This window comes from Lonchura striata, chromosome Z (genome assembly GCF_050655825.1).
Source record: "Lonchura striata isolate lonStrDom1 chromosome Z, ASM5065582v1, whole genome shotgun sequence".
In the NCBI taxonomy this organism is placed as follows: domain Eukaryota; kingdom Metazoa; phylum Chordata; class Aves; order Passeriformes; family Estrildidae; genus Lonchura; species Lonchura striata.
The window spans coordinates 64,085,164-64,099,521 of record NC_140740.1 but is presented as its reverse complement, the minus strand read 5'-3'; the positions used below and the strand labels follow the sequence as shown (position 1 = coordinate 64,099,521).

The following is a 14,358-nucleotide window of genomic DNA, read 5'->3' as shown; positions in this document are numbered from 1 at the left end:
TAACTTTATTGGAAAATAGGTCAAGCTATCACTTCCATTTATGCTGCGTGAATGCTGTGAAATTTAAGCCTCAAATGAACTTTTCCCCTAGACTTTATGTAAGTTTCACAGGCAGTTAACAGACAGGAATACATACCAAGTTTTGTACACAATGCTAACCAAAACCTCCATGCATAGATTCCATTTTTCACTAGTAGAGCAATATTAAGTGCTAAAGAGTATTAATTCAGAAAATGTGAAGGGTTCTGTTGTTCATTTTTAGTGGAGTTTTTTTGTTGTTGTTTTATTGGTTTTGGGGTTTTTATGGGTGGGGGGGATGCAGTTAGGGAGATTAGTGGGTAGTGGTGTTAACTACAGTGGGACAATGCGTGTGTTCAGATTTTTCCATTCAAAATGAAGACTGAATTCAGCATTCTGTATTTTGACTGTGACCCCACCTCTGCACTAGCCAGCTGAATTAAGATGAACAGAGTCTTACACCTTCATCACCGAGCTGCCAGGAGTGAACACCAAGGGGATCCACGAGAAGCACAATGACACCAGCCCCCAACTCAGGCTACCCATTTGGACATGAGTATGACTTTTATTAGAGTTCCATCAAAATAGTTTAGAATCTCCATCAGCATTTCTAAAAAGCACATTCCTCTCAACAGACTCACATTCACAGTTTCCAAAACTGGTATTTATTTATTTTTACAAAAAGGGCAGGAAAAAGAAACAAATGTAAGAATGTCTTTGAGACTTCTCTACCCTTGTTTTCTTAGCTTTTCTGTTTTTCTCCCACTTGCCCCGAAAAAGCTTCAGAAGCACTTCCAATTGAGAAGAAAATACCATGATGACAGAGAATAAAAACTGTGAAACATGAGCTGTAGCAGTTCTAACAGCAAGGAGTCTGTTGGCTTTGGACTATCCTTTTCCTCTAAAGGAACATAATGAGAAAAAATGAATGGACAGCCTCCACCAAAAATTAAAATGAAATTTTTCTGAAAAGAAATTTAAAAAAATAAACAGGAAATCTAGGAACATTGCAACAAACTAAGAGACCAGAGTTAACAGAAAAATGCAAGTTTTTGCATTTGGATGCTCCATTTTGAAGGAAAACAGTATCTCCAGAATAGGAATACTTAAATTCAATCCTTTTAAACTGAGATAGAAAAAAATTCTGAACAAGCATTGTCCCAGACACTGTCCTTTCATTCGACCAGCATGCCTCTTCACAAAAAAATAACTATAAAGAGAAACTATAATCTAACTTCATTCCTAGCACAAGATTATAAAGGCAATTACAACCCTTTTACATATCACACCTATTATCCACAGACATTTAAAACTCAAACTCTTACTAAAAGCAAGCTCAATTCCAATGACAGATACATATTCTGGTTCTTTCTTGAAGTCTATCCTGACAATAAAATATTTGTGAATCATGTGGGGAAAGAAAACTAAGCATGCTGATCTGGTTTATAAACTGGGGAAAGTGAACAGAAAATGAGAGCTCTCAAAGACCCATGCAACCTCAGAACATCACAACAAAATCTTACAGCAGCAGGCTGCATCTCTCCACTGACTCTGGTCAAAGTTTTACACCTAGCACTATGTTTTGATCTCTTCCTCTACAAACAAGGAAGAAAAAGGGCGTTTTTTTCACACATAATCTATACAAGCAAGACACAATCTGTCCAAGCAAGCAGAAAGGATACCCTAAACAGTCTTATTGGCTCCATTATGGAAGCAACACAAAAAAAAATAGGTCCTTGCCCTCCAACTTTTCCTATCCTCATTCATATGCTACTATGGATGTAAGCATAGAAACCCTGAAAGCCGAGTCTAGGTTTTCCCTAAAGCAAAACTAAACAAGAATTTCAAGTTTAAATGAAAGCTATCCACTTGTGAGAGACACAGGGGCAAGGACTTTTCCAGCCACTGATAGGAACAGCCACGTTGAGGGAGTCCAAAGCTGCATCAAGATATAAGTACTCCTGGTCTCAAAGACCAGGTACACTATCAGAAAAACTGCCCCTGCATCTCACCTGCCCTCATAAAGGCAATTATGACAGACAAAAAAGGATGGCCTTAGATTTACAGGCTTTCAAAGATCCTGATCCACTTCAGTTTCTGGACAACACTAAAGAAATGCCATCTGTATAGTGGAGGCTCAGTGAAATAAGAAGCAATCTATATATCAGTGTGCTATGACAATCTCCTCTTTTTCAGCTGAATGCCACAGCCCAGGTTATTAAAGATGTCTACAAAATTATGATGATGCAACACAAGTCACACAGCCAGAGCTTGCCAAGTATTCTTAACATAGAGAAATGTGACTGAAGAGGAAGAGCACCTTTACCAGGCCTTTCTGGTGCAGTGAGGAAGCCACTTGGAAGAAGGCTCCAATTGATCTGTTCTCATGAATTATCCGTGTATGATACAGCAGACCTTTGATTAGGATCCAGGAAAAAACTACTTTTACCCATGGATCATTCACAATACAGCCAACATCTCACACAAAAGAAAGTACCTTATTTTTTTCCACTAAATGCTCTGATTCAGAGAAGCATATCCTATTTTTCATATAGGTTCCTGCACCAATACAGCAACTCTCAGAACAGCAACAGATCCTCCTCAAGAAACATGTTCCTAGAATGATGAATGGCTCAAATTAAATAAAGAGAAGTCATAAAAAATGGTATGCAAAAGATATCCACTAGAAGTAAAAGATAACTGCTCTTCAACAATGGCAGAAACTCCTTCTCTTTCCTCCTAGGGGCAAAGAAGAAATTTAAGGTACAGCTCCATGTTAAAAGATCATCAATTCTACTTTTACATTCCAGTAAAATCAAAAATTGTTGCTAACATCACAATGGGTTATATTACCAGGATGCAGGAAGTTGAGGAAAAAAAGTCACAAACTCAACACATAAGTATACTTCCACAATGGAATGGAAATTTTTGAAGGAGAAGAAAAAATTCACATAGAAATGAGACAGACAATCCTTTCTTCTTCTTCCCTCTAATGGAGAATTATCAGTTACATTATATAAGGTTTGCTTTCACCCAAATTACATAACAAGAGCAAATATTAGCAAAATACTTTTGCTCTATTGGCAAGGTAACAAACACATTCACCAGCAACCTGGTCACGTGAATGTTGTCCCTGTTCATGGCAAGGGGGTTTGGAATTAATTTATTTCTTCAGTCCCTTCCAACCCATATCACTCTGTGATTTTGTGTATTACCAGACCTTGTGTCAGCAACTGTTTTTTTTTTTTACATAGTGCATGTAGAAACAGCAATCTGAAGGGCTGCCTAAAAAGATCTAAAGAAAAAATAAATTGAACGTAACATTTCTAAAAATTTGTTTTTCATAGATAAATAAGAGAAAACCATGTTAAGTTGAATGTCACTATATAGAAACACAAACCATTCTTCATGTAAAAGACAAGGTATTGTTTAAAGTTTTTCTTAATCATATTTCACCCAGAAGTTATACCATTTGGTCGCTATAAATTGCAAATTCTATCTGAAACAGTACTGGCAAATACTGCACAAAGCACAACAAGCCTATTCCAGGCATTCACCTACCAATCTTTATTTCTTAAGTTTCCTGAAAACTTTTAAAATTACCGAATGAGAACCATTAACTACAGTTAACAAAACAATAATGAAAGGGTCTTTTGTTTCCCTTCTTTCAGGAATAGTATGAATCCATCATGACAACAATACCCACAGTCATTGCATGACACTGTGCTGATCACTATTTCACTATGATTTTTGCTTCCAGTTAGCAAAACTACTACTTCTTACAAATCAACCGGTACCAAAGCTCTCAGCCGCAGAGCCAAGAGCATAATTTAGGTTTCTTGACTTCAAGTCAAGTAGCCTTAGTGCTGTGCAAGGAAGCCAACAGAGAGATCTCCTCCATCTCTGTCAAATACAAGTTTTGCAGGAAAATAGCCCCTGTAATCGGAAAACAGGGATCAACCTTATCCCATTGTGGGATTTTGAGCCTAACAGGTGAGGAGGAATTTAGGGTGGCAGAATCTGCATTCATTTCTGCCTCTTGTTGCACTACGACACAACAAACGCCTTCCAGATTGCAAATTGAACCAGAATCCACCCCTACCAGAACTGGGGAAATGAAGGGCAACAGCATCATTCATCAAACTATTGAGAATATTAATTGACATAAGCATCTAGGTCTCATTTGCATTGTATCCCTGATATTAACATTCACAGCATAATGCCCCAGATCTCCCAGTGAACAAAAAATTGTTTAACAAATCAGCCCAAGGGGATGGAAAAAGGTTTCACACACAGAGAAGATCTATGCTGATCTGGATCTTTGACAAGTTGTGTGCTTTTTAATGCAAAATATATCTCTTCATCCAGCTCACAGCATTTAAATGAAAAACAAAGCTTAAATTAAATGAAGGACATCCACCCAGTGCAGCAGCCTCTGCAGTAGCACTCTTCAAATGGCTCACTGTGATGAAACAATATCCCCAGTTAAGAGAATTTGTGCAGGAATTTGCCCAAAAAGAGTTAAAAAAAAAAAAAACAACAAACCAAAACCACAACAACCCCACATCAAAATAGAGACATGTGATTTCAATTTTGTAAATACTTAATTTTTCTGATATTCCAAAACAGAAGGGAACTGAAAGAAAACTGAAAAGAAGACAGTAAATGTGGCAAAAAGCATCCTTTTGGTGCATTTTAGCCTAGAGCTGGATAGTTTTGTTTTGTTTCAACTCTGTATTAAAGAAGCACCTATATAAAAATGGGGAGACTGCACATCCAAATACCTGAGTAATGCATACACTAGACTCTCTGGAGAAGAAAAAAAACACAACTTGTTTTTGTGGAAATTTTTTTCAGTTCAAGACATTAAGATACTCTCTAGGAAAACTGTATTTCCTACATATTTTTACCAAATGTTTGTCAATTATACTGAAAAATTTCAGAAAATGGGACAAGCATTTTTAAAGGAAGAAAAGGGAGAATCAGGATTTTCTTTAAATATTTTGAGGTCAAGTCACAATTCACCTTAGAAAATGCTTATGAAAGTCTAAGGTGTGTTGTATCTTTATTTTGTCTGTTCTCTTGCTTTCTAGGTGCTTTCTCCTTCTCAGACTTGTGAAAGTTTCCTTGCCTCTAAAAATGAGCAGCTTTGGAAGGGTCTCACAAGACCAACACCCTTTTCCTCTTTGGCTAAGCAGTTTTTCCTTCCCAAACACACAACCCCATAGGCTGGCCTACAGCTTTGCAGAGTATGAACTAAACAAATTATTTCTGACCATCACAGTTTCCACACTCCTCCTGCTCATTTACATGCAGCGCCTTGACTCTTGAATTCTGCTGTTCAGTTCTTAAAAAGAAGCCAAGACAGCTTTCTAAAGCCACAAAAACATCCTCATTTTTTCTCACTGAATTACTCTCTTGCCATTTCCACCAGCTGAATGGGCAGGCCAAGGGAAATGGCAGAACAAATATTAGAACTCTGCAGCTAAATTCAACTTGGACAACAGGTGAGGCTTCACTTTTAAGGATTTACCAGGAAAACAAGATTTTATAAATGGGACAGATTAAATCATATAATCATTTAGATTGGAAATGTCCTCCAAGATCATTGAGCCAGCTGTTAACGTAACACTGCCAGAATCACCACTAAACCATATCCCTAAGAGTACACCTACATGGCTTTAAATAGCCCCAGGGATGGTGACTCAACCACAACCCTCAGCAACTTGTTCCAGTGTTTGATAACCCTTTCTATGAAGAAACCTCTCCTAATATTAAATTGAAACATCCTCCTGGCACAACTTGAGCCTTTGTCTCTTTTTGTCACTAGCTGTATGGGAGAAGAGACCCCACCCACCTTTTAGGCAGTTGTGGAGAGCAATGAGGTCATTCCTGATCATTGTTTTCTCCAGGCTAAATACCCCCAGCCCCCTCAGCTGCTCCTCACAGGGCTTGTGCTCCAGACCTTTTACCAGTCCTGTTTCCCTTCTCCAGACATGCTCCAGCAATTCAACATCCTTCTTGGAGTGAGGGGCCTAGAACTGAGCACAGGATTTGAGGTGTGGCCTCAGAAGTGCTGAGTATACATGGACAATCACTTCCCTCCATCCTACTGGCTACACAGCTGCTGATACAGGTCAGCATGCCAGTGGCCTTTTTGGCCACCTGGGCACATGCTGGCTCATATTCAGCTGCTGTCACCCAGCACCCTCATGTCCTTTTCTGCTGGGCAGCTTTCCAGCCACCCTGTCCACAGCCTGTAGCACTGCCTGGGGCTTTGATGAAAGTGTAGGACCCATCCTTTAGTCTTGCTGACCCTCATGCTGTTGGTCTTCGACCATGGATCAAGCCCGTCCAGAACCCTGTACAGAACCTTCCTCCCCTCCAGCAAGCGGATCAGCACTCTTGTCTCACTCTGATCTGTGCTGGTGTGGCCTCACCTTAAGTCCAGTGTGCAGTTTTGGGCACCACAATACCTCAGAAGATATAAATTTATTAGAAGTATGCTTCCAAGATGATGAAAGGCCTTGAGGGAAGCTGTATGAGGAGCAGCTGACGTCAACTGGCCTCTTTGCCCTGAAGAAGAGGAGACTGAGGACAGATCTCAGCACAGTTACAACTTCCTTGTGAGGGGCAGGCACTGATCTCTTTTCTGTGGTGACAGTGGCAGCACCTGAGGGAATGGCCTGAAGCTGTGTCAGGGGAGGTTTATGTTGGCTGTTAAAATAAAGGTTTTTCACCCAGAGGGTAGTTTGGAACTGAAACATCTCTCCAGGGAAGTGGTCACAGCACCAGTCTGACAGAACTCAAGCAGTGTTTGAAAATGCAATCAGGCACATGGTGTGATTCTTGCGAATGCCCTGTGCAGGGCAAAATACAATTTCTATTTACACATATATGCACACTAAATATACACCCTGTGGCAGAGACGAGCAGAAAGCAAGCCTGCTTTCCTTCCCCCACCGGCTTAGGCTGCACGTTACAAAGGGTTACAAGCACCAGGAGCAGCGCTGCCACTTCTGCCGAATTTGCAGGGCACTTCAGAGCCCGGGCAGGCAGCGCCACAAGCAGCCAGCCGTGCCGGATCCCGCAGCAGCGCTGCCCGGCGCCGGGAACCCGCAGCACTGCGGCCACTGCACCCTAACCTGGAGGAGTAAAAAAAGGCAAAAATCCTATTTCAATCCCATCCTTTCACCGTAAATATGACAGAAAAAGGATGTTAAAGCAAATTTCTTAGGTGCTTTTGCTTTTCTGTCTTTTATCTCAAGCTCATACCCTTTCTCAAACAGACTGGGGTTAGGATTGTTTGTTCGTTTTGGCTTTTTATTGATTCCGGCTTTATTAAATGCCTTTTCTTACCACACTTATTTCAATAATTATTTGTACTGTTTATAAAAAGGAAACAAATATATTTCCCATGCAGTTTCATGTTCTGGAAAAAAAAAAAGAAACATCTGGTACTCAAACCACGCACTAATGCAGACAGAAACACCAAGATACCACGAAAATAGGTACCTGAAAATTAGCAATCCTACATTTGAGCACTTAACAATAAAAAGGAGAGCTATAGTTACATTTTATATAATATAGTTACATTTAGAGTTAAAAATTTTTCCTCCTAACTGCTTTTTACCTGAACTTAAACAGTTTACACTTTCAGAAAGTACCACGAGGTCCTTCAAGGTCCTGATTTTGCTGATTTTTATAAAATAGTAATTTCTCATTACACTAGAAAAGTAAACAACACACACAGTGGGATTTTCTAGAATTTATTCCCTTGTATTTCACAGTACTTGTGATCTCTGACAGTAAGAACAACATTAATCATTGCAATCGAGTATGGAAAAATTACTAGGGATTGTGTGGTGTCTTTTTAAAACAGTGATGCTTATTGAACAAGTTAATCTCTTTCAGCAAGAAAGTCACAATTTCTCATTTTTAGCAAGTAAGTCACATTTTCACATTCCCTCTCTAATTATTGTGGAAAGGGATTGCTACAAAAACAGTCACCTGAATTGGTTTGGTGAGACCCAGAGCAGGTCATCATTTACCATGATCAGAGGCAGGGATGGGGGAAAAAGCAGTATTTATGAAGCAGAGTCTAACAAGTTCCAAACATTAAAACTCAGTATCAATTTACAGCCCCCATATGCTGTGTCAATTAAGAGTACACACACAAAACTTTTCTGGGATTAGTGGAGTAGTTTGCACTTGTTACAGCTGAATTCTACTGGACTTAGATGCACAAATATGCATCATCAAAAAACAGTAAAGTGTCCCGTTACAAATTAAACAATAGCTTGTTCAAGATGTAGAGGCGGGAAAAAAGAAACTGGTTGTATTCAAAGCACAGCTGCAAGATACTCAGGCCTTATTTACTAATTACCTAAATCTCAAAAATTCAGCTTAGACCTATTGCAGGAGCAAGTTCTCTATCTTTTGCTCAACAGTTTTCACATTGCCCTTGTAAAATTGTTCCAGTGCTCCCCCAACAGGAAGCAATCAGTTCTTCAAAATTTGTGAGGGAATAGCTTCAATTGAAATTGAGAACTGCCATTTGGGGAAAAAACAAAACAGATCCTATTTCCCTGTCATCCCCACCCCACCCAATTAAATTATTTTAATTTTTAGAAAACAGTTTCTGCCTCTTGAGAAATAATACTCTAACAACTAACTTTTTTTTTCATCAAAGATGTCTTGCTTTTCACATATTGCTTCACAGAGGATAGCCAGAAGCTGGTTTTCCCTAGTGTTCTGGGACCTATGGCAGAAGTCCTAGGGAGGAGCCTTGAAAATGACAATTTACTCTCCCACAGGTGCCGAAGGTGCTCTAAAGAAAACAAATGTCACCTCCTGAGGCACAGCATGTGCCCAGTCTTGCAGTGAAGTAGATTTCTCCACCACCCATTTTTTAAAAACTCAACAAGGCTTGAGGAGATAAAAATCTGGAAGCCAAGTGATTTATCTGAAGATCAAAAAATTAAGGTAAAAGACTGAAAGACCATTTATACTTGAATGTTGGATATGTGCATACACACTGGGAAGTAAAGTGTTTATTTGCAGTTCCATTTTCTGAATGTTTTTCCTAGACTTTCATCCTCTCACACAGATTATGGTGCTAGGAAGATTTTTTTTGTATATGCTTCAGGAAGGTAACTACTGAAGTTACATTGAACTTTCAATTCACCTGATCAACACTGGCTTTAAAAGCTACTTCTGACTTAGCCCCATTCACTTTAACTTTAATCATAATACATTTTTTTACAGTCACCATGTTTCTGGACCTTCTGCTCCTTGGGAACACACAAAATGAAGTCTGAGAATTAAAGTGCTAAAGCAAATTGTGCATAAACTGAGATCAAGGGGACTTGAACTTGTCTTGGCATAATAAAATAAAAATTCAAAAGTTTGGTTCTGGTGTGCTTCCAGTATCAGGCTTTGGTGGTGAGGTAAATCAGACTCAGTAGGTGTACATAATAAATTTCATTAAGAAAAAAATTAAGTTAACTGTGAAATAAAGTAAGTACAGCCACCATTCCCAAAGTGCCTCATTGCATTAATTATTTATTCTCTGCAACTAAAACATAGCTTTAACTCTTGTGGCATCTTAAAATTAAAAAGAAAAAAATAGGAAAAAAACCCAAAAGCCCAACAAACAAACAAAATCACAAAGAAAAACCCACAAAACAAAAACACAAACAACAAACCCAAAACTACCCCCCCTGCAAAAAAAAGAAAAAAAAGCACAACAAAAAACTACCAAACCACTGAATTGAATTGAAGCACTGCATGTATTACATGGTTCGGAGTTCTAATTATCATTTTATTCTACTTCAGCAATACACTTTGTACTACTACTGTTTTTGAATGCTTCATCTTCCTGCATTCATATTCAAGTAGCAAACCAAGCAGTAGAAGTGACCAACTCTAGCATCAAAAGATTGTTATTCCATTGGTCAGTCAACACCTGCAACTATGGAATCTGAGAATAGCAAACTGGGTACCTGTCTACTTCTCCCTGCAACTGTTTTTTAAAAGGCCAATTCATTACTGGGATACAATCCAAGCAGACCAGCATTTATATTTAATCATCAAGTCATAATGCAAGACAATTCTAACAATGGAACAATTGTTCATTTCCAAGCTTCATCACAAACCTGTTAAGGTTTCTAGTAGCCTTTGTTCTCACTCTATTAATAGAACAATGATACGCCATATTCTTGAAAGCATTTTACTTTTAGTCAAGCATTCCTGTGTGTATGTATCTAAGTATGTAACCTTACTACACACTGTTCACATCAGCTTTATTTTCTTCTCTGAAGTAAACCTGAATATAGCTCTGTGTAATGCATAAAATTTAATGGTACATTTGATCACATCTATGCTTAAAACCCCATAAAATTCACACTATGCAATGCATTTCATACAACTACCAACCCAATGCAGAACACAAACATCAAACTTAAGGCCACATCGACCAAAAGACACCAGAACTCTATAAAACCCTATAAAATCTAGATTTTTCAAGTTTTGAGCTTGAAGTCATATATTCAGCATCATTCATATACATGCCACAACAAACAGCTCAATTTATCAGCCAACTTTTCACTGTTTTCCAGTCACACTATTCATACCTCTCCACATTCCTTTCCTTCTACCACCACACTCTAGCCTTCAAGGTCTTAAGCAACTTACCTCTCCCTCTCAAGATGTCTCAACAGTCCACTCAGCCATGCCAGAGAGCACTGCTGAAGTTCACTCCTAAACTTTAACATGTCTTGCACGTAACTAAAATAAAAACAAAATCTGTTGCAAAAGGGAGTTTAGCAATTTTTCTGTCATCCACACAGTGAGTGGGATGCACTGATTCAAGTGGGATGCACTGATTCAGATCTGGGGATTGCATTTGAAGGGTTTAGGTCTACAAGTCCTAAAAAAGTTATATCTTACATTGGTACTTCTCACAGTGTATCTGGAAAAAGAGTAAACAAATAATCACCCAGCCCCTCCCAAGACCCTGTATACCATGAGATAAAGGATTAAGCCAGCTGCACCTGCTTCAGTAAAACATTTAGAATCCCTTTACTCACAGTTCCTCCTCAGTCCAAAGGACTATAATTATTTTTTCAAACAACAAAATCAATCATATAGCCACACTCTGAATTCTTCTGGGACATTGTGGCCAGCAACCTATTATCCAACATAAAACAGTATTACACTAAAATTCACCCGTACATGGTAACACTGATAAGACACTCTCAGGCAAGAAAACAACAAACGGGTAGAGGAGAGTGGTAAAATTCAAGTGTTTTCCATTCCTTCCCCTCAATATTCTTCCACGGCTGGATGTGAACTCTACGTATACCATGCAGTTATGCATGATTTTACTAACATAATTATGAAGAATTTAACACATACACTTCCAGCATTTGTAGAAATTATTCCTACCAATAGTGTTAATTACAGCAGTCAACAAACAAGTAGTAAATCAACACAAGGGGCAGAGGGGTGAAGTCAGCTGCCCCTTTTCTTTCTTTATCAAGATAGTAACTTTCACGTGCCTGGTTCATTCCTATAGCACTAATCCAAGTTTACGTGCAGTCCTTCTTTCTTCACTTGAAAGGATGCTAGCAGAACAATTTAAAACTTGAGCCCTTGATGCAATATTTCTACCAAAACACTTCATATGCATGTAACATCAATGTAAGTAACTTCAGGCTTCACTCCAACCATTAAATGAAACAAAACTGACACATCCCTATGAAACAGGGTCACTTCCACTGAACTGCAAACTGCGTACACAAAGAATAAACTAACCAGAACAAGCTCAGCAAGTGACAGAAGAAAAATTATTCCTCCTTTTGCAACTTTCATAAACAACATGAGGCTTTGGAAAGAACTAAGAAGGAAAAACAAGAGAATCCTTTTGCATATGTGGCTGAAGGGAAAATAAACAGGTCATAATCATTAAGGTTTAGAAATTCTTCCATTAGATTACCACCCAGAGCAAATCTCATTTTGGTAGCTACTAGAAGTTCATTCTCAACTGAGATTTGGAACAGAAAGTTTTCTTCTTGTGGTCTGAGCCACATGAAAGAGCATTATACAATTCAAGAACCTTCTGACACACAAAGTAGAAGCAAACTATAATAAAGTTCCCACCTGAAAAAACCCTGAAGTTATGTACCTGCCTACAGATGAAGATGCTTTTAAAAAATCTAATCAACTTAGTGTGATCTAAGAGTTTCAGAAGATATTAGGAACTAAGTTGCAGAAGATATTAGGAACTTATCTACTGACTTCTACAACACAAAGCAGGAAAAGAAAACTTGGAAAAGGAGCTGAAAAATAGGTCAAATTATAAAAACAGGGGAGAGAAGTTAATAAATAAAATTCAACTTATTAAATTCTATAGTTCACTACCATAGCAATATTAAATAGACATCATAACCTGTCAAAAAAAAATCCATTCAGAAAATTATAAACATACTGAAGACATCCACCTATGTTAGAACTAGATTGTAAGTATTTCACATACACTAAAGGGACAGAAAAGAGGGATATATCAACAGTGGTACAGGGGGTCTCACATTCCACCAATAGCTTAACAAGTGTCTCTGAGGTACAAGACTCCTCACTTTCTTCCACCATCTTAACCTATCCTTAAAACTTCCAGGCTTTCAGCACTAGGCACTGCACACAAACAGCCAGGAAAGAATTATTGCCAAAGGGGAACTGAGTGCAGAGCAGCTATTGGAAATGTCAGCAGGCATCCATCTGCAATCAACAGTATGTCTTCAGAAGTCTGACGCTGGGATTTTTTTCCCTAATGTAACACACCATACAGATGTAAAGCACATACAAGTATTTATCAACTGCCAGCAAGTGAAAGGGAGTTCCCACCGAAGTACCGAGTCAGAAACAACATCCCCACTGAAAGACTTTTAGGAAACTAAGTGTTGGAAAATAAAAATTTACAGCCAAACTATAGTCGTTACTTAGCCCACAGACAAAACAATGCAAGTACAGCTCCACACAGAATAAACGAGTTCTTATGCATCATCTAAAGAGCATGCACACACATGCTACCAATTAGCTATGCTACTGTCACTTCAATTGCTTTAATAATGTATCAACTCTATGAACAGAATAACCAAAACCACTGACCACTTTTTGTTTCTGGAATAAGAATTGCTATGGAAAACAAATAAATAAAAAAATGTAAGCTATTTTTCATGCTGTTCTACAACTCTTCAAAAAGCTTCTGAAATACTGGCTGGACAGAAGAATCCTCAGCCATGGCCATTAAAAGAAACTCACATTATCCACTAGATTTTTTCAAGTGCTGGAACATAGAAAGAAGAGCAATCAGTGCCAAGTGCTGTCCCGGGCAGCAAGCCGCTCAGTTCAGTCAAAGGCCAACAGTTTGCTTCTCAGAGCTTTGTTTATGGAGCCTATAATGACAGTCTAGCTAGACATCCTGCATTATCTCTGAAAAGCTCATACTGACTAAAAGTCCATAAGGGGTGAGCATTCAGAATGCTTTCTTATCACAGAATAGGCATGCATTTCCAAGCAAAAGGTAGGGAAGGGTAAGTGTTAAGTCATATTAATTAAGACATATTATTAAGTCATAAACAATGAATAATGAATAGGTGCATTATTTCTTGTAGCTGTACTTAGATGCTGTAGATCAGAGCTAATTTCTTTCCCAGTTTTTTTTTCAATACTGTGTTTTTTTAACAAGAGCCATCCAAAACTCAGTTATGAAACACTTATGCAGTATTGTTTTTCAGATCTAGAGACTCCAGTGGCAGAATAGACAAAAAATATATTGCTCCCTGATTACTTAATAGGGTACAACACAAGACACAACCACCTGGAAAGCTGCTGCTGATTATCTACCTGTTTAGTTAACTGCTAGAACTGCAGGCCTTGAAGGAGCATTTTTTTCTTTACTGCATTTTGAAGATCTGGGATACAGATGCCTGAAGAGTTCATGAAGGCATTTCTCCTACTATTTAATAAGTTACATGATTCTTTAGTCTCACAAAGCAATGAGAGTAACTGCATTTATATATTGTTTTCCACTGTACACTCCAGCTAGGATGCATTCAGGAACATAAATCTGCCTGAAGGCTGGTACTTGCAGTGTGTGTTTCTCCTATCAACACGGATGACACAAAATTCTTGGAGAGTTCTTAATTTTCATGGTAAGAAATATATTCCAAATATAGCTTTAAAAAATGAGGTGATTCTAAGTACATTTGCAATTTTAACAGCCATGAATTACAGTCAGAATTCCTAGCAGTTGTAAGTTTTATAGTATTTGCATAGCTT

General features: G+C 38.3%; 1 protein-coding gene across 4 annotated transcripts in view; it reads right to left on the bottom strand.

Moving 5' to 3' along the window:
- The window catches only part of TJP2 (tight junction protein 2), a 62,025-nt gene that overhangs the window by 26,017 nt on the left and 21,650 nt on the right, over positions 1 to 14,358 (bottom strand). The window lies entirely within an intron of this gene.